The 19,410-nt window shown below is 45.0% G+C and overlaps 1 long non-coding RNA gene across 2 annotated transcripts in view; it reads left to right on the top strand.

The window, feature by feature from the left end:
- LOC123383085 overlaps positions 1-18,960 on the top strand; it is a 153,581-nt gene extending 134,621 nt beyond the window's left edge. The window contains exons 3-6 of one of the 2 annotated variants that reach the window (XR_006592434.1): positions 3,745-3,856; positions 12,993-13,088; positions 15,436-15,549; positions 16,860-18,960. This is a non-coding gene — a long non-coding RNA (uncharacterized LOC123383085). The remainder of the gene's footprint in view (positions 1-3,744; positions 3,857-12,992; positions 13,089-15,435; positions 15,550-16,859) is intronic. The other variant, XR_006592435.1, reaches the window with a different exon arrangement.
- The last annotated feature ends 450 nt before the right edge of the window (positions 18,961-19,410 follow it).

The raw sequence follows: 19,410 nt of genomic DNA, 5'->3' as shown, positions 1-19,410 counted from the left end.
CTCATGAACACTTATTCTTGGGACACCTTCTGTCAAAACCCAGACATCATACTGTAAGAAGAGGCCATGTGTAGGCACCCTGTTGGATGGTTCCACAATAACGACATCACTTACCAGTCTAGTGAATGAGCCATGTTGGACATCAGCCTATTTTGCACCTTCCGGGGACTCTATCCGTAGTTACTATCTAGCTGCAATCCCATGACAGAATCCAAGCGAGAATTACCAGCTGAGCCCAGTCAACTCATGAAAATGGACCAAAAAAAAAAAAAAGTTATTTAAGCCATTGAGAGTTGAGGCCATTGTCACACAATGATAGATAAATGAACAGCCTCTGCCGATCCATCACAGTAATGGTTAATGAGCTAATGGATGCAAAAACGCCTATCTTAATGCTTGATACAAAGTTGGCAATTAATTAATGCTCTTTCTTCCCTTTTTTCAGTTCAGATAAAGTTGAAATAAAGCTGAGTGATATTAGGAGAACCTGAAAGTATTCACATCCTCAGTTTTTAGCTGCTGTTTGTGGCCAAGTGAAGGAAATTCTATTCAAGAAACAAAACAAAAATGAGAATATAGTTCTCCACCTTTCTTCCGCATGCAATGCCACATGATTCTGTGATTCAGCTGTGGGATCACCATCGCCTGCGATGGGTTCCTTAATGAGGTTTTCAGATAAGCATGCTCGCAGGCACTTTCAGATCCATGGCAAATGTCATATTCAAGGGCAAAAGACACACTGAAACAAAAAGAAAAGTACTTTATAACACAAAGGAAGCATTCAGCCCTGCGATGCATTGAAATCAATTTAGAAGTTTGGATTGAGTTTTCATTTTCTTGTTATAAGTAGGGCTTATTTATAGAATGTAAAGGACTACTTCACCCTGTGTGACAATTCAACATGAATTTCAAATGGGACCTTCTGTCTCCATGTGGGCAGGTCTCATCTCACCAACATAGCAGCGGCACGTTTTTTGAGATCACAGCACTCAGTACCTAATCAATTCACCGTCCATAAAATTTTCAGAGTAGGAAGATTCAAGCTCTGAAAAACATTATTCCGAAGAAGAAGAGTCCTTTCAATTTGTAGTTCTTCCTCGGGCAAGGTCAGGAAAAGGTACCCTCATTGTTGGTAACTTCTGCCTGCTAAATAAAGCCTAAGCGTATTTGGAACAGGTTCTGTGTGTGAGAGACTCCCCAACGTTTTCCCAGCCCCAATCAGGCTCCCCCACTTTCCCAGCAGTGACGTCCGCAGTTGCTCTGTTGCTAAAACCTGAGCGAAAAGACAGAAGGATCGCCTTTGGTGGAAATGCGGGCTGCTGGAGGTGCGGCAGGGACGTGAGAATATTCGCGCGCTCCCCGGCAGGCCGAGCCACGAGGGGGCAGCAGAGGGCCACGCTTCGGAGCCAGGGCGGCCTGGCCAGGGGTGAATCTCCACCCTCCCCTCGCTGAGCTCCTCTTGACGTCCAGCTGGAGGAATTAATTACCGACTGGTCAGATCCAGCCTGGAAAGCCCGGAAATCCTGGTTCCTATCTCTGGCTTTGTCCACTTTCACTTGATCTTGACTCATTCGTAGGTTCCAGGCCGTCCTGGGCACCGAGTCTGCCAAACACATTTCACGGAGTCCTTTCTTAGAGTCCCTGCCAGCCTAGTGCTGGGGGTAGAGTGACCCGGCGGACGGGACGCGTGCAGAGGACCAAGGCCACCTGGGTCCCGCCTTGCCTTACTGGGCTATTAGCTGCACAACCTTGTGGAAACCACCCCTGAATTCTCGATGCTCCTGGAGGCGTCCCGGTTCCTGCCACCCGCCTGCCAACCCACCTGCGTTTCCTCCGATCGGAGGCGGCAAGGATGGCCACCACCAAGTTTCTGACGACTTCATGAAGAAAAGGTGGTGAGGGGCTTACCACGCCTCTACACTCAGGGCAGAAACCCAATTCATGCCTGTACCCAGCGGGCATTTAGTAGGCACCTTCTCTGTGCCTGATGCAGGCCCTGGTAATGTGTTGGTGACCAGGCAGACAGAGGACCTGCCCAGACGGTAATTTTGTTCCAGAGGGAAGGGGGAACGCACACTTTGTCGGGTGGGGATACAGGTTTACGCCGCCCGTACTTTCTTCGAAAGTAGGGTGTTCCCAGACCCAAAGATATCCTCTCTCAGGCTTTTTAAGTACCTTAGGCCACAGCTTGCTAGCGGACAAAGTAAATGGAGATGGGGCACAGATGCGCACACAGGGCAAAGTGCCGGCGGTTTGATGGGGAGAATCTGAGATGCTGAGATGCCGAGAGGCCGAGTGTAGTTCCAGGGAAAGACGCTGGGTGGCGCCACTCTCCCCGTTCCGGAGCTGCCTCTGCAACAGCTTTGTTGCAAAACCGACGCTGAACCCTTTTCACTTTTTGCCTTTTTTTTGTACAGGCAAAAAAAAAAAAAAAAAAAAAAAAAAAATCCTCTTTGGATTCCTTTTAATTAGTGGAAACAGGGACTAATGTAGGTGTTCTGGAAAGGTAAAGTGGCATAACGCAGTTTTTTCAAAAGCGAGGGATACCCGTCGGTGCTGTGGAGAGCAAGAAAAGGTGAGCCAGAGAGAGGGGAGGGAGATCATTCCTGCCATTGTTATCCCCCTAATTGTGACTTGAGAAAGTTGTCTACGTCATCAACCGTGATCAACACGAGGGGCATAGCAGTGGATGCGGGCTTCCCTGTTAACCCTAAACTCGCAGAGTTGACGTGGAATCGTCCCCCAACGGGAGGGCAGCGTGCAGGCGGGTGGGTGATGCAGAGGGAATCTGAGCTCAATCTGGAAGCAGTGAGTGGGGATCAGCTGGGTTTGGGGGTGTGGTGACGGAGCAGACAGAGCAGCAGGGGGCTGACAGGGGGTGTGGGCAAGCTTGCGTGGGGGAGGGGCTGCGAGCAGAGGCCGGGGCCAGGTGAAAGGGGCTGGCAGCTGGCGCGTGGGAGAGAGCAGGGCGGGTGCCACCGTCACTGGGCTCCCAGGCAGGGCCTGCAGCCCCTGTGCTGAGGGGTTTACCCGCATTACCTGACTGAGGGTGCATCCTGGGGGAGGAGGTCGGCCTCTGTTCCGTTCGCTTTCAAGCAGGTTGACTTTCAGCCTGCACATGATACGTGGAAAAGGAAGCATCATTCACAACGCCTGCTTAACAGGAAGATGTATCCGTGTGCGCAGGTGTGTGTGCAGGTGTCCCCAGTCTGTCCGAGCAACTCACAGTGTCCGGGTCATGCCCCCTCCCGCCCCCAAGTGGCCTGAATGAGAGCCCTGGCCGTTGTTTTAAAAAAGGGCTGCTTGCGGTCCAGCGCCGATGGCCTTAGATCAGGCCGCAGTGCGTTTTTACGAACTCCCAGGCCAGCTTGGTGCCAGTGCAGAGGCCTCTCTGATATCCCTCCCCTCGCTCCCTCCTTGTTGTGCCTGATCTTCAAAGCGGCCTCTGATGCCCTGACTGCAAAGAGAATTTTAAGCAAGGAACACACTCTTGTGGGGGGGGGGGGCGTGGAAGATGCTTCTGTGGGAGCAGCCAGAAGCCCCCCGGCGGGGGTCGGGGGGAGAGGCGACCGAGGAGAGCATCGCGCAGCCTGACTGCAAACAGGAAATCGTTCGGGAGAAGTCGCATTGTCTATCGATTCCTGACCCATTTGTTTACTTGTTCATTTGTGCGCTCATTTATTAGTGTCATTTCTCATGGGCCCCAGGGACACTGAGACAAAGGGACACATTTTCTGTCCGCAGGAGCTCAGAGTCTACCCGCAGGAACAGATGGGTGAACAGACCACTGTGATGTCTGCTTGATAACAAGCTTGCAAGATTTAACCTTTCTGCGAAATGTAATCATGGAATCTTGGTAAGTTTATTTAACATGTTAGTGCCTCAGTTTGCTTAAATATAAAATGGGGGGGGGATCACAGTGGTATCTCAAAAGTCTGTTATGAATATTAAACAAGACAATACAAGGAAACACTGGGCTGACTTTGTGACATAGAAGTCCTCAGGGAATATTAGCTACAATAATTTTCATTAATATTATTTGTTGACACAAATATATGTGGCAAAGTATAGAGTCATAGAAGAAATTAAATATCGCGGCTTCGTAATAACCATTTTCTCTAAGGCCAGGGGGAAGGAAGATTACAAAGCAAAGCATAGCTGTCATTCTTATTTATAAAAAATTCTGGGGGCACCTGGGTGGCTTGGTCTGAGCATCTGACTGCGGCTCAGGTCGTGATCTCACAGTTGGGCTCGTGAGTTCCAGTCCTGCATCAGGCTCTCTGCTGTCAGCACGGAGCCACTTCACATCTTCTGTCTCCCTCTCTCTCTCTCCCCTTCCCCTACTCATGCTCTAAATTCTCTCTCTCTCTCTCTCTCAAAAATAAATAAACGTTTTAAAAAAAAACCTACAGGGGCACCTCGCTGGCTCATTCAGGTCAGCCTCTGACTTTGGCTCAGGTCATGATCTCAGGGTTCATGGGTTTGAGCCCTGAGTTGGGCCCTGTGCTAACAGCTCAGGGCCTGGAGCCTGCTTCGGATTCTGTGTCTCCCCCTCTCACTGCCCCTTCCCCACTTGTGCTCTGTCTATCAAATATAAATAAACTTTTTTTAAAAAGTCACAAAACAGTGAGGGATGTTACAAGCTGGGTGATATATAACTAAGTCGGGCTGGATAAAAGCAGGGCTTGGGTTTCTGGAGGAAATGCCCTAGGAGGCCTGCCAGGCACGCACAGAAATAGCGGATGTTGGATCTGGAAGAGGGAACGGAAAGGAGACCACAGTTTGAACACTTACTGCATCCCACGCTCCGTGCTGGATTCTTTTTTGTGTGAACCTACTTTAATGGGAAATTAGCAACCGTGCAGAAACGTGCACAGCATGAACGCGTACCTAAGCAAGGTTTGGACGGCGAACATCGTACGAGACTCCTGGTTCTCAACCGGTGGAGATCTTGCGCCTTAGGATTTGGCAAAGTCTACAGACATTTCTGCATCCGCAGTTGTCTGAACTGAATTCGGTCGTTCCCACTGACCCACTGTGTGACCTTGGACACGTCCCTTCAGCTCTCGGTGCCTCGTTGCTGCATCTGTAAAGCGGGATCCTGACGCTATTCCAGTCACAGACTGCTGTCACAGCAGCTGGTGTAGGGACAGCAGTTGGAACCCTGGCAGGCACACCGGAGGCGTCCTGTGTGCTCACTGTTTCACTCTGTCTGGTGTTTAGAGCAACAACAGAGGACTGTAAGTCTCCCGGGGACGGGCGGGCTGGCGGTTGGCTGGTCAAGGTCATCAAGTGAGTCCTGAGGGTTCAGCAAGCCAAGTGGGCGTCCTCGGTGCGTGAGGCGGGCCTGGCCTCTGCAGGGCCCGCTGCACAGAGCTCTCCCTCGGCCTGCCTGTCCTTAGGGGGGAGCGCTTGGTCTCCCTGACCGGCATCATTGCTCTCTCCGGGGCTGTGACAGATGGGGCCATTTTGACTCGTTGGGATTTTTGGCAGAAAAAGAGCAGATAACAAATTGGGTTCTGTCCGCAAATGACTCCCCGTTGTGTGAGAGATTCCGACTCCCCAGTGCCGCTTCTGTGGCACCAGCCAGCTCCTCTTTGCCCATAGCAGCATGACATTTTATTATTTGACTGTCTCTCCAAGGCTTCAAAGACACCTGGAGCCTAGTAGACCCTCACTACTTGGATTCCTCGGTCCCTCTCATGTTACTTTTCCCCTGTGTCGGCCACTGGCGAGACACAAGCCTTCCCTCAAGCCTCCCAGGCCCCCAACTCCACATGGGTGAAAAATTCGCTTCGTTAGAAGGGAATGGGGGTGACGGGGCCACAACACGTGGAGCGACACCCCATCATGAAGCTCAGGGTGAATGAATGAGGGGACCTGCCTTCTCACCCTGGCTCCGCCCGCCTGAGACGGTTAACCTCATCTGCCCCCACCCGCCGCCCCCTCACCCAGCTAAGGGTCACTGACTATCCGAGTGTCGGTGACCTGTCCAGGCAGTGGACAAAGAACGTGAGGGACCCCTGGGTCACACTCAGCTCTGCCACTGATTATCCACAAGATGCTCAACATCCAGATGTCTCCTTCTCTGCATTCGCTCCCAGGAGATGCTGACACCTTATCGCTCCAGGTTACGCGAACATTAAATGAAACAGAAGGGAAGAGGTTGGGACGCTGGCTGCTCCATGGCAAGCGCCGCGGAGGTGATTGCTGCCATTAGTGTCCTTGCCGTGCTGGTGCTGGTTGTGACCCCGAGGCCTGGAGCGCTGCCCTCAGGCTGGCTGTGCCCACAGGCTCTGCTGCCCAGGAGCTTCTTGGCCTCGACCACTCGTCCCATGTAGCCCGGAGCCACCTCTACCGTGAAATGGGAATAAGAATAGTGCTCCCAGAATAGAGTTGTTATGGTGACAGTTCATGGATCTGTTTCTGGTAGAAAAAACAAAAAATGACTTAGCTAGTTGCCCAGCCTATCCTAAGCCCTCAGTGATACTGGTTAGGATTAGGAAAATAACAAAAACCACCATACGGGAGTGGTGAGTGCGCGCGGGTCAGCGTGGAGCCCAGGTAATTCTCATAACAGCCGTGTTTAACGGTTTGTCCCAAACCTTATTTTAATGTTTGTTTATTTTTTGAGATCGAGAGAGAGAGAGAGATGGTGTGAATGGGGGAGGAGCAGAGAGAGACAGACACACACAGAGAGAATCTGAAGCAGGCTCCAGGCTCTGAGCTGTCAGCACAGAGCTCGTCGAGGGGCTCGAACCTGTGAACCGTGAGATCATGACCTGAGCTGAGGTCCGGACGCTTAACCGACTGAGCCAGCCAGGTGCCCCCCAAACTTTTTAAGTTGCACAGATGAGATAAAACCCTAGACAGGCTTGCAGCAGCTCTATTACCTGTGCTGTAATACCCACTTCTGCGAAGTTTCTTTCATCCCTCCCCGCCCCCCTCCCTCAGCACCACCGGGTAGGGTTCCCCATCCTTCTGACGCTTCTGTAACCCCTGGGCCGCCCGCATCACAAGCCTCGTCACTCTTCATTTTCACTGGGCTTTTTACACAGTTGGGCAGGGCTCTGTCTTGTTTCCTGTTGGATCCCCAGTTCAGGGTCCAGCGCCTGGCACAGAGTAAACATTCTGCAAAATTTGTTGACTTCCTATAAATTCAATGACATTACATTTTATCACCCAAATAGAAGCGTAATTCATATCTTGTGTGCACCCCGGGGTTCTCTCTCGAGCGCGGTATTGAGCCGTCTTCCTTGTGAAAGTGTCAATCTTGGCACCCACCCCCTACCAGGGTTATTAGTTATGAAGGCTTCTCATACAGATGTTAAGAGGCTGGGATCGCTGTCAAGCCCCTCCCCCAAATGACACCTTTCACAGAAGTTTGTCCTTTGAACTCAGGAGACAGACTTTCTCCAGCGCTCCATCCAAAAGGGTTTCCATAGCAACCACCACCACTTCAAAGGTGCCAGAATGTCTCCCTCCTACATCTGACTTCCTCCCTCCCTGGGTGCCATTCAGGTGACACGAGGCAGTTGGAATGAGCCCCGGGTCACCTCACCAAATGTTTCACAGCTGGCAGGAGCAGGTGCACCTATTAAATAAATTACTCAAGCTACAGAGGGGCTGGTGCATCATCTTCCTGTGACTCCAGAGAGAGGCTTGCTTTCATCAGTCTACCGTCCATGAAGAAATCCCTGAGCTTAATCAAAGGCTCATTGTCCTGGGACATTGTACATAAGAGGTACTTCTTAAATGTGGGCTGATGGGGTGAGAATACATGCAGCCATAACACATATACATACGTATATGTATATACGTACATACAATTAATGTCATTTTCTTTACTAGTTGTTTAGCTCCTGATATTCTATGCCTGATTCAATGGGGGTATTTTAAATTTTTTATGTTTATTTATTATTTTTGAGAGAGAGAGAGACAGAGTGCGAGCGGGGGAGGGGCAGAAAGAGCGGGAGACTCCGAATCCGAAGCAGGCTCCGGGCTCTGAGCTGTCAGCACAGAGCCTGACGAGGGGCTCAAACTCACGAACTGTGAGGTCATGACCTGAGCAGCAGTCGGACACTTAACCAGCTGAGCCACCAAGGCTCCCCCAATGGGGTTATTTTAAATGCAACATGAGGTATCACTTTCCTGTATTCAAAAGACTGAGATTGTAAGGTAAAGGTCCCTCTCATTACCATTTGGAATTAATTAGTTAATATCTTTGTTAAATATATTTATCCTCAATTTCTACATCTAGGAATATAGTATTCCCTACGCTATTTATAATATACAACACTGAAGACGCCAAAAATAGCTGGCTTAATTACATAACTGTTTATTATTGTTTATTTATGCTCCTGTGAACGGCCAGGGCAGTTCATCTGGTATTGGCTGGTCTCACTTATGCATCTGTGCCTTTTGTGGGTTAAACATGCTAACCTTGACTGGGTGGTATCATATAATTGGACATGGGCTGGGCAGTGGTCGGGGGCCAAAAGAAAGGAAGTTGATGTGTGCAGACACTTTCTTAAGCTTCTGCTTAGTTTAGTTATGCCTCAGGTCACATGACCAAGCTCAGATTCATGTGAGAGGCAGTATTCAAGGGCATGAGCACAAAGAGACCAGAGAGTTTGAGGTTACTGGTGTGGTCGTTCTGCCAGCAACGTGCTGCACTGTGGTTGGAGAACTTTGTATGATACCAGTTACTTGAAACTTGTTGAATCTTGCTTTATGGTCCAGAATGTGATGGGCTTTTGTGTTGTTTTATTTTTCATTCCACGCATACTTGAGAAGAATTTGTGATCTCAGATGGTTGGGGCAGCCTTCTAAACGTCCCTTAAATCAAGCTTTTTTGGTGTATGACTCACTCAAATCTTATCCATCGTCCTTGACTTTTTATATGCTTGACATAGTAAATAATTGGGAAATCGCATTGAAATTTCCCAGTATGATGGAGATTTCTTAGTTCTACCAATTTCTGTTCCTTGTATTACACACACACACACACACACACACACACACACACACACGTAAAAGTTTTTTTATTTTGAGAAAGAGAGAATGAGTGGGGGAGGGCAGAGTGGCAGAGTGAAGGGAGAGACAGTGCAGAGCCCAATGCGGGGCTCAAACCCGTGAACTGTGAGATCATGACCAGAGCCAAAATCAAGAGTCAGACACTTAAATGACTGAGCCACCCAGGCGCCCCTGACACATATACTTTTGATAAGAGAATTTTCATGTATATTTTCCAGCTTTACTGAGGCACAGTTGACATTAGAATTATAAGATATTTAAAGTGTGCATTGTGGAGATTTGATGATATATGCATACATTGTCACAAAATGATACCCATGTAAATTAGCACATCTGTCAGTATTTTGAGGCTACTTTATCAGGAGTTTATAGCTATAGGATTGTATTCAACCATCCATATTCGTAAAAATCCTTTTGGTCTTAAAGTCAATTTTGTATGACGTTGTAGAGCTAAGGCGGCCTTATTTTGGTTGTTATTTGTGTGGTATATCTTTTTCCATATTTTTTGGTCAGTGTTTCTGAGTTGTGTCTCTTACAGATGGGACACAGTTGTGATTACATTTTAATCCTTTGCTAAAATATTTTAAATAAAGAGCTTGTTGTATTTGTATCATTTACAGCATTTGCACTTAGGTTTTCACTTTCAATTTAGAATTTTTTCGCCTTTTTGTTAAACTTCCTCTGCCTCCTCACCTTTACTCGTCTTCTTTTCAACCAATTACTTTTGGTTTGTTTTCTCATTTCATTTATTTTATTTTATTCCAATTTTATTTTTGGTTGTTCTACTGACTTTTAAGTTAAACATTTCTTTTATGTTCTTTTGAATATCGCCACTGGATTTTTACACTGAATAATTCATCTTATTTACTCAGTTTTCCCAACAAGAGATTTTGTTATTCACATCATGATTTACACTCGACAACTTCAAAATTTTGGTTTGGGGTATTTTATAAACCGCAGATTTAGTAATATTACCATGATCATCATCATCCAATGTTTACATTTGCTCATGTTTATGAACTTGTTTTTATTATTTATCTATTCTTTTTGCTTCTCAGATTTTCTTTTGTACTTATTTTTACTTTTCCAAAATAAATACTTTAGAAATGCTTTAGTAACAGACTCTCTGATTTTTGTTTACTTCCTTGAAATGCCTTCGTTCTTGAGATAAGAGTTTTATTTTTTTATGTTTTAATTTTTTTTATAACATTTATTCGTTTTTGAGAGAGAGATACAGAGCATGAACGATGGAGGGGCAGAGAAAGAGGGAGACAGAATCCGAAGCAGGCTCCAGGCTCTGAGCTATCAGCACAGAGCCCGATGCAGGACTCGAACCCATAGACTTCTAGATCGTGACCTGAGCCAAAGTTAGACGCTCAACTGACTGAGGCACCCAGGCGCCCCAGAGATAGAGTTTTATTGAATAACCAATTCCAAGTTGATAATTAATTTATTTTCGTTCTTAGAAGGTGTAATTCTCATGTTTCCTGGCTTTTTTTTTTAATTGAGAACTTGCTATTAGTCTAATTATCGTCCTTTAATATGTGATCTTTCTCTCTGGCTGCTTGTAAGATTGTCATTTTGTATGTGATGTTCTGTTATTCCATGACAGTGTGTACAGGATTGGATTTCTTGTTATTTATCTCCCTCGGCATGCCTTGTGTTTCTTATGTGTGTGGATTCATGTTTTTCAAAGGTCCAAAAAATTGTCAGGCATGAAAACTTTAAATATGACGCATTTCCTGTTCTCTCTATTGTCTGCTTCTAGGATGCTCCTTAGAGATAAGCTTACATTAGGCATTCAGTCTCTCCTCAGTGTCTCTTGACTCTATTTCCCACCCCCCATATTGTTATTGTAGATTCTTGAGAATGTCTGGAGGTCCGTGTTCTGACGTGAATTCTAGCCTCTACTGCATACAATCTGCTCGTGAGCCTCCCTCTGCTGGAGTCTCATCGTTGGCTCATTCACCCTACATGCTGATCACCTTCTGGCTGGAAACGCTAACATAGTAAAAGACTCTATCTTAAAGAGTCAATTGAAGGGGCATCTGGGTGGCTCAGTCGATTGCACATTTGACTTCGTCTCAGGTCATGATCTCGCAGTTTGTGGGTTCGAGCCCCGCGTCGGGCTCTGTGCTAACAAACAGCTCAGAGCCTAGAGCCTGCTTCAGATTCTGTGTCTCCCTTTCTCTCTGCCCCTCTCCTGCTCATGCTCTGTCTCTCTCTCTCTCTCTCTGTGAAAAAATAAACAAACATTAAAAAAAAAATTAAAAGCCTTAAAAAAAGTAAAAAAGAAAAAAGAAGAGTCAATTGAAGGTAAGGTCCCACGTGTTTCTGTGTGCGCTGAGAAATGACAGGAAGTGGGGCTCTGGTTGTAGCCGCTGGCTGGCAGGAACATGGAATGGGGAAAAACTGGTGACACTCCCCATCCTTCCCCAGCGTCCTGGGTGCTCAGTCTGTGGCAATGGTGGTAACGGCGGAAGCTGCTTCTTGGTTATCCTCGCATAGGACTTGGCTTATCCTTCCTTTGGCTTCCTGAAGATGAGACACATCCATGGGGAGGACAGCGGAGTAAGGTCTTGCTCCTGCAATGGCTATCGTGGCCATATTGGCGGATCACTTCTGGTGGTTTAGGGAGTCATTTCAGGAAACAGACTATCTGGGGAAAAAAACGCTGATGTCCTGGATTCAGTCCTTTCAGTGCATATGAATGATTCGGCTTCTCTTCACGTGCAGAACCCTGGCTGATACACAATTAGCTGCGTTTTTCATTTGGACAATTCTATCCCTATTTCTAAAAGCTCTATTCATTTATTTAAAAATAAACCTTCCTGGTTTGCTTTGGATTGCGTGGTAGTTTGCTAGGGCTGCTTGTAACAAAGTACCATGGATGCGGTGGCTTAAACACAGATTTATTGCCTCAGAGCTCTGGGGGCTAGGAGTCTGAGATCAAGGTGTGGGCAGGATTTTTCCCTCCAGAAGCTATGAGGGTGAATCTATTCCATGTCCCTTTCCCTGGCTTCTAGCAGCCTGTGGGAAATCTTTGGCATTCCTGGCCTTGTAGGTGCACCAGCCCCCTCTCTGTCTTCATGTTCACGTGGCATTCTCCTGTGAGTGTGTCTGTGTACCAGTTTCTCCTTTTATAAGGACACCAGTCACATTGCAATAGGGGCCCACACACTCTATTGTGACCTCATCTTTACTTCTTGCGTCTGAAATGACCCTATTTCCAAATAAGGCCACATTCTGAGGTACAGGGAGTTAGAACCTCATTGTATGAATTCAACCCAGAACAGATAGTAATTTGTCACTTGCTAGTTATTATACCATTTTTCATATCTGCTAACATCTTATAACAAGTTACTTTTAAATATTTATCTGTCACTTACAATATCTGAGTCATTGGATGGGTGGGGGATCTTAAGTGGTTTTTATTTCTGTTGACCCTTTGCTTGCGTATTTGGCGATTTTTGTTTCTAAAATCATGCTTTGTTGATATGTGGGAATCTGAGGTCTTCTATGCAGAATACTGTCCTCCAGAGAGGATTTGAATTTGCTTCTGCCTGGAACTGCTTCCTGAGACCTTCCTAGGACCTCATTCATCTCACTCAGGCTTCCCTATGCGATGCCACAGTTGGGTGGCATAAACTTTCCTCTCTTGTTGCAGGGTCCGGGCAGGATTCCTCCTAAATTTGTGTTGGTCCCAGATTCCCAGAGATTAGGGTAGTGTCCTTGGTAAATTACTGGTTTCTTTCTCTCCCGGACTTGGTATTTCTTTAAAGCTTCAGAAATGATGCTTCACAGAGTGTTTTCTTTGTTTTCCTTCCCAGGGTCCACATTCACCTTACAATGTTTTGCATCCTTGTTTTGGAAGCTAAGTTAGGGGAAGGCCCTGATAATAACTTCTTTTGAGGGAACTGGCTTTCAAGTTGGGTTATCTCTTTTTTTTTTCCCAGGAAACCTCTTGGGCCTCCAGTTCTCACTCTTCAGATACAGAGGATGTGAGTTGCACCCTGAGCCCTCTCGCTCTCAGCTGAGTGAAGCGTGCTTCGGTAAGGCAGTTTTCTGTACATTTACTTACTCCTCACTTGATTCAACAAATATTGGTCGAGCCACATGTTGACCCAAATCCTCTTTCAATGTCAAGCAAATTGTATTTATTTGGAAATCATGCCTGACTTTTAACATTTATAATTAGACATTTATATTATGATACATGATGCCTTCTCATCTAGTTTTGTTTCCTTTTTATTTCACTGAGTCAGAGAGGGTTGGAGATGTGATTGTGTTGTGCTTGTAATATGCTGACAGAAAGCTGACAGCTGCTGAAATCACCCCAGACAGAAGCCTGTATTTTAAGAGGAATAATACCAGGGAGAGAGGGATGAAGAGGAAAATAGAAACTGGGGGGGGGTGTTAGAGGCACTTGGGTGGCTCAGTCGGTTAAGTATCTGACTTCAGCCCAGGTCATGATCTTACAGTTCATGAGTTCGAGCCCCACGTCGGGCTCTGTGCTGACAGCTCAGAGTCTGGAGTCTGCTTCAGATTCTGTGTCTCCCTCTCTTCTGCACCTCCCCAGCTCATGCTCTATTTCTCTCTCTCACTCAAAAATAAGTAAACATTAAAAAAAAAAAAAAGGAAACTGGGAGGTAATGAGAAAGGTTTGCTGATCCTTCTGAGAAGTATAAACAGACAATTCCATGTTTCACAAAATGCATTTGGGTGAATTTAGGGGAATAGACATGTATAAATAAAAAGGGCACATACCTTCTGCATGCATAACAAGGTATGTGCACTTTTTTTTTTTAAATTTTTTTTTTAACGTTTTTTTATTTTTGGGACAGAGAGAGACAGAGCATGAACGGGGGAGGGGCAGAGAGAGGGGGAGACACAGAATCGGAAACAGGCTCCAGGCTCTGAGCCATCAGCCCAGAGCCTGACGCGGGGCTCGAACTCACGGACCGCAAGATCGTGACCTGGCTGAAGTCGGACGCTTAACCGACTGCACCACCCAGGCGCCCTGGTATGTGCACTTTTTTAAAAAATTTTTATTTAATGCCAATGTATGTAGAGCTAATGAATACAATATATGATGTTTATATCACCTTAGAAGTTCTGCATTCCCAGGTGAGATTTGATCATTTGACATTGACTCCTAGTAGAATTGTAAAAATCAAATCATTGATGTCATTGGTGTCAAACTGGGTGCCTGGTTTTGAGGAGCCAGGGGTCCCATTAAAAATGCCATTAAAAATGGCATTGCCATATTTGCATAGGTGGATTCCATTAAAATAGAAATATTTATCAAGATAATAATGTATCTCGTTTGTTACAAGTCCCAGTTTCAACTCAGATATTATATATAATGCAGAGAAAGGATAAACCACACAAATACATAGATACTTCTCTCTTTAAAACTTCTAAGTCACCATCTACTCAACTTCCAGTTTCCTCCAAGTTAGCTCTACCCTGAATATCTTAACTTGGAGGTAGAGCATTCCAGCCCATGCAGCCTTATAAGTCAGGAGCTTGAGAAATTAGAGCTACTTTACCAGACTACTTCTCATGTGTCAAGGACAAGTCTAGATCTAGGATATACAGCAGTGTGTCCCAGGATCGACTGTATAGGAAGGTGCTTCCTCTTCCTTTCAATAAACTTGTTTCTTCCAGTGGAAATGTGGTAGAAAGATTTGTGAGTTGGATGCTGAGAGCTTGGGTACAAAACAGCTCTGTTTTATTTGACAACCTTCCAAGCGTCTGCCCTAAATGCAGATCCCCACCCCCCCTAACTTCACTTTCCAGCCCTGATAGACCATTATAATTTCTCTATTCGTATAATTTTCATTTGTTAGAACAAGGTACAGCTGTTTCAGGGGAAAATGTTTTTGAGAAAGTAGCTTGCCTATAAATCCATTTGTTTCACAATAATTAATTTGAACAAACTCCAAAAATATGCTTTAATAACTTCTCAGATCCCAATTAGGGCCAAATAAATGGCTTTCATTTATGGCAGAACCGATCTGATTAGGTTTCTTGTTTGGTGCACTACAAGCATGCAAACTATCCACCCTGAGGGACATCAAGCGAAATCCAAATCTTTAGATTTATTTAACCACAAATGCATATTTATAAATTGCAACAGACTTTTCTAATTAATTTTGCATCATGCTAATGATTTTTCTTTGTAACAACTGATTATATCAGGAAGGATCACAGCCAGATCTAGAGCCATTTGCAGTCACTGCTAGTTTGGAGAGAAATGGAAGGAAGCGATAAAGAAAAACAAATTTCAGGGAGGTGGCTCCTCAGAAGTAATTACTGATTTCACCAAATGTCCACTGAAGCAATCCAATCCCTAGCCCTCATTTAGTAAGCTCCACTATCTTGTCCATTTTACAGCTAGGTTTACTTGCAACTGACATGTTTTCTGGTGAAGAAAATCGTGATGGCAAAGTCTGTGCAGAGGCACGACACTGAAGAGTCTGAAATGACACCCGATTTTGAGAAGGAAAGGTATGAGGACAGAAGGTCAGGCAAATAGAAAGGGTCATGGATAGGGCACTGGAGACCCGAGTCTGAGCACTTCTGCCTCTTCGGAAGAGGAATTCCAAATGGGCCAACTGGAGGCATTGAAATAAGTCCCAGAAAAAATGGGGTGGGGTTGGCTTGAGAAAATAGAGTTCCTTGAATGGAAGAAGGGATGTTCTGCTTTAGCAAAACTAGAAGTGAGTAAAGAAAGTGGAGTGAAATTGTAATGGTGTTGGAGCACCTGGTTGGCTGAGTTGGCTAAACGTCCGACTGTTGGTTTCAGCTCGGGTCATGATCTTGCGGTTTGTGAGTTCAAGTCCTCCATCAGGCTCTGCACTGACAGCACAGAGCCTGCTTGGGATTCTCTCTCTCCCTCTCTCGCTGCCCCCCTCCCCCACCGCCGCTCATGCTGTCTCTCTCAAAATAAATAAATAAATAGACATTAAAAAATAATGGTATTAACCTAAAGTCCTGCTGGAGATAAGGAGTGGGGATGTGAGTGGGGAAGTTAGAGGCATTTCACAGTGTCCTACCAGAGTCTACTGAAACAGTCATACTTTTGTATTAGAAAAGGGGCTTTAAGGAACTCCCAGAAGGCTTTGTGGAGGTTAATAAGAGGTACTCAAGGCACTTCCGACTAAAAAATCTCCACACGTCTTCAGGTGTCCATCACTAAGGCAATGTAAGAGTTAGGTGCTAACAGAGAGGAAGTTAAATTTTTTTAGATCACCAGTCCTCACAACTGATGGAGGGTGTTGTATTAATAAGACTTTTGCTGTTCTGTTGCTCTACAGGATGATATAGGATAGATCTCCAAATAGGAAAAAGCATCCTGGCTGGTCAGTGAAAATTAAACATTGTAGGCTCAAATTATATTTTCAAAAGCTCTTCTGACCAAATGGGAAGCAGCTGGGAAATGAGAAAGTTCATGACTGTTTCTGGAGAGGGTGTTGCACAGCAGAATTTGACTGAGAATTTAGATTCAATAAATCAGGCTGGAAAATGGATAGAAGTGGAACATATTCCCCAAACCATCTGTTTATCTGGACACGGTCTGATCAGGAGGGCTTTACATTGAGGCTGAAGGGGAAGCAGAGAACAGGAAAAGACATACAAATTTTAAGTTGGTTGACTACCTGGGTGCATGCTTTATAGTGATCTTCAGTTGAAGAAAAAAAGGGGATTAATTCCATGGTGAAGGGGAATGCCTCACAGAATGGTGCGGGCAGGCCTTGGACATGGACTGAGGTAAAGGACTCATGCACTTTAGGTCCTCAGGAGTCTTTTTATTTCAGATCAGCACATCCACTGCCACTGTTTTCCAGTCAACATGGCAGACGGTAGCTGCCAGTCAGTCATCAACTGTCATATCCACCCAACAAAGCATCCCAGTTGGTTCAAGTCTTTTGGTCCCCATCTCTGGCTGGCTGGATCAGGAGTCCATTCCTGGGTCATCGACTGTGGGGCATGGGGAGGAGGCCGGGCCATGATATGTTTTTCCTGTGGCTCTTTTCACCGCAATCGGTTGGACCAGGGGCCTGCGGAAGAGTGAGCATTTATGAGGAGGTCAGGACCACTGGTATTACAATTGGTAATTCACTGTCCATTGAGTCAACAACACTGGAAGAGGTGCTGAGTAACCAGAAAAATAGGCAGCCAGACAGTCATAACCAACACTGTTGGGAGAGAGGAGCAATCCCACAGGTAAACTTGAGCCCCCTGCAGTGGTGAGCAGAGGGCTCTGAGCTTTAGTACCCAGGCGTTGCTGACTCTCCAGCATTTAACAAAATCCCAGTTGGGACTCTTAACTGAAAATATGTGGAATGAATACATGAATTATTAGAAAGTGGAGATACCTTGAGATGGCTTTTAAAAGAAAGAACTTTATAGAGGGGGATGGTTAGTTTATCTGAGAAGTGTTTCACTGGGGCTGAATGTGGGCGGGGCCACCGTTTGTAACACTCTTGACCTTGACAGGAAATAGGCCAGTTGTTCTAGTTGAGCAGCGGAGGATGCCTAAAGCTTGAATCAGCACCCAAACCCGCTCCAGGTGAAAAGGTGGGGTCTTTGATTGTCAAATTAGCAGACCCATGTGGTAAGGAGGTTCATTTCCTTCTCTGAGATGCATCCTCACTATTCAGTTTCTTCTTTGGCTAAATGTATTCTCCCTGAATCCAGTTTGGCTTGGTCAGATTGATGTATTTTATGTCACATCAATTGTTTGCAGTTAGAATCTGGTGATTCCTAGAATTTCTGTGGGTAAACTTGCTTGCTTTATCTATTGAAATTACTATTTACTGCTTCAGATGGCGTTGCCTTGGTGAGCATTCATGGGTATTGCGTCCTTAGGGAGGTTTTAGATTGTAACTAGGGACCATTCTGATTGCAAAATATACCACCAGATATCAAGGGCGTAGAACTAGCAGAAGGAAGACAGGGATAAGATTGTTTATGTGATACTCCCTGAGATTCCATTTTTTCCACTCACAGCTATGCTTTGATACATGGTAGAAATGGCATTTCTCTCTTGCAAACCCTTTTAAATTCTAGTTTGAGTTTTCACGCATTTAAGAAATGTACCTAGTAGATACCAACCATCATCTATTATCCTGTGATATTCACCATGGGGGGTTGGGAAGGATTGAGAATATTATTGTCTTCTCTTGGTAGATGAGCAAGTGAAGGCTTGGGGAGATTAAGTAACCTGTTCAAGACCACCAAGCTAATACAAGGAAATGGTGTTTTCTTGGTGACTACTTTCTCTATGGTCTCTGGACTACCGTTGTCACTGAGTAGGCACCTTCTACCAGCCAAATCCCAGAACCAGTCTCCTCCTAGATCTTTCTCTTTGCTGAATGGCCCCTTCCCTTTCTTCCTTAACTGTAACCTGGCTCTCCCCAGAGTTAATTTCTCTGGCATGGCTATGTCCACATGACTTCTCTTTCTCCCTAAAACAATACAGAAGCAACTAGTCAAACAAACAAAAGACACTCTTTAGAACAGATAACATCGATACATACCCATCTCATGAATTAAATTATTAAATTAGTGTGAGTTACGTGCTTACCAGCGATTACCACAACAGAGCTATCATCAGTAGTGTTAGAATTATTATTGACCATATATCTTAAAAGTGATGTAACCTACAAGTCTGGTCATATCAAAAGAGCTGCAATCCTCTTTGGAAAATAAACAAAGCAGTTGCTTAAATGCGCATTGTACATTTGGAGTATTTCTTATTCAGGCAAGCTGGTTTTATATTCATGACAAGCATTTTCAATTTTAATATGTTTGCTTACATGAGATGCAGATTGTAATTTAATGGCAGACTGTTTAATTATGCCTTCATTTGTATAAATTGTAATGTTGCTGCTGAATAAATGAAATAAAAATCTCTTTAATTTCCTTCTCAATATTTAATTTAAATCAACGATAAACAGTGCCCGTCTCTTTGAAACAATGTTAATTAATATTCAGAAGACTAAATTTGTTTTTGGATGTATGGTATGTGTGGCCTGTTGGTTTCATAATTGAACTGGAAATAAGATTGATAGAGTTAAATAATCTCTAAAGAGAAAGAAAAAAAAAGTACTGTACAATTCTATTCAATGCATCTCTGCCAGTAGGAAAAGGCATAAGACAGGCTTTACCTTTCAAACTGTTCACATAATTGTCATCCAATGTATAACTTAGAGTTTAGCTTTTGAAATATTTTATAAATATACCACATAATTATTCAAATTGCTGAAGCATTATTTTTTTTCTAACAAGTTGGTCTCGCCCATTTGTACATCCTATTAAAAAATTAATAAGGTCAGGAGGGGAGTGAGGACAATAATTGTGCTA

Source organism: Felis catus, chromosome F2 (genome assembly GCF_018350175.1).
Source record: "Felis catus isolate Fca126 chromosome F2, F.catus_Fca126_mat1.0, whole genome shotgun sequence".
Taxonomy (NCBI): domain Eukaryota; kingdom Metazoa; phylum Chordata; class Mammalia; order Carnivora; family Felidae; genus Felis; species Felis catus.
This window is presented reverse-complemented; position numbering and strand designations above follow the sequence as displayed.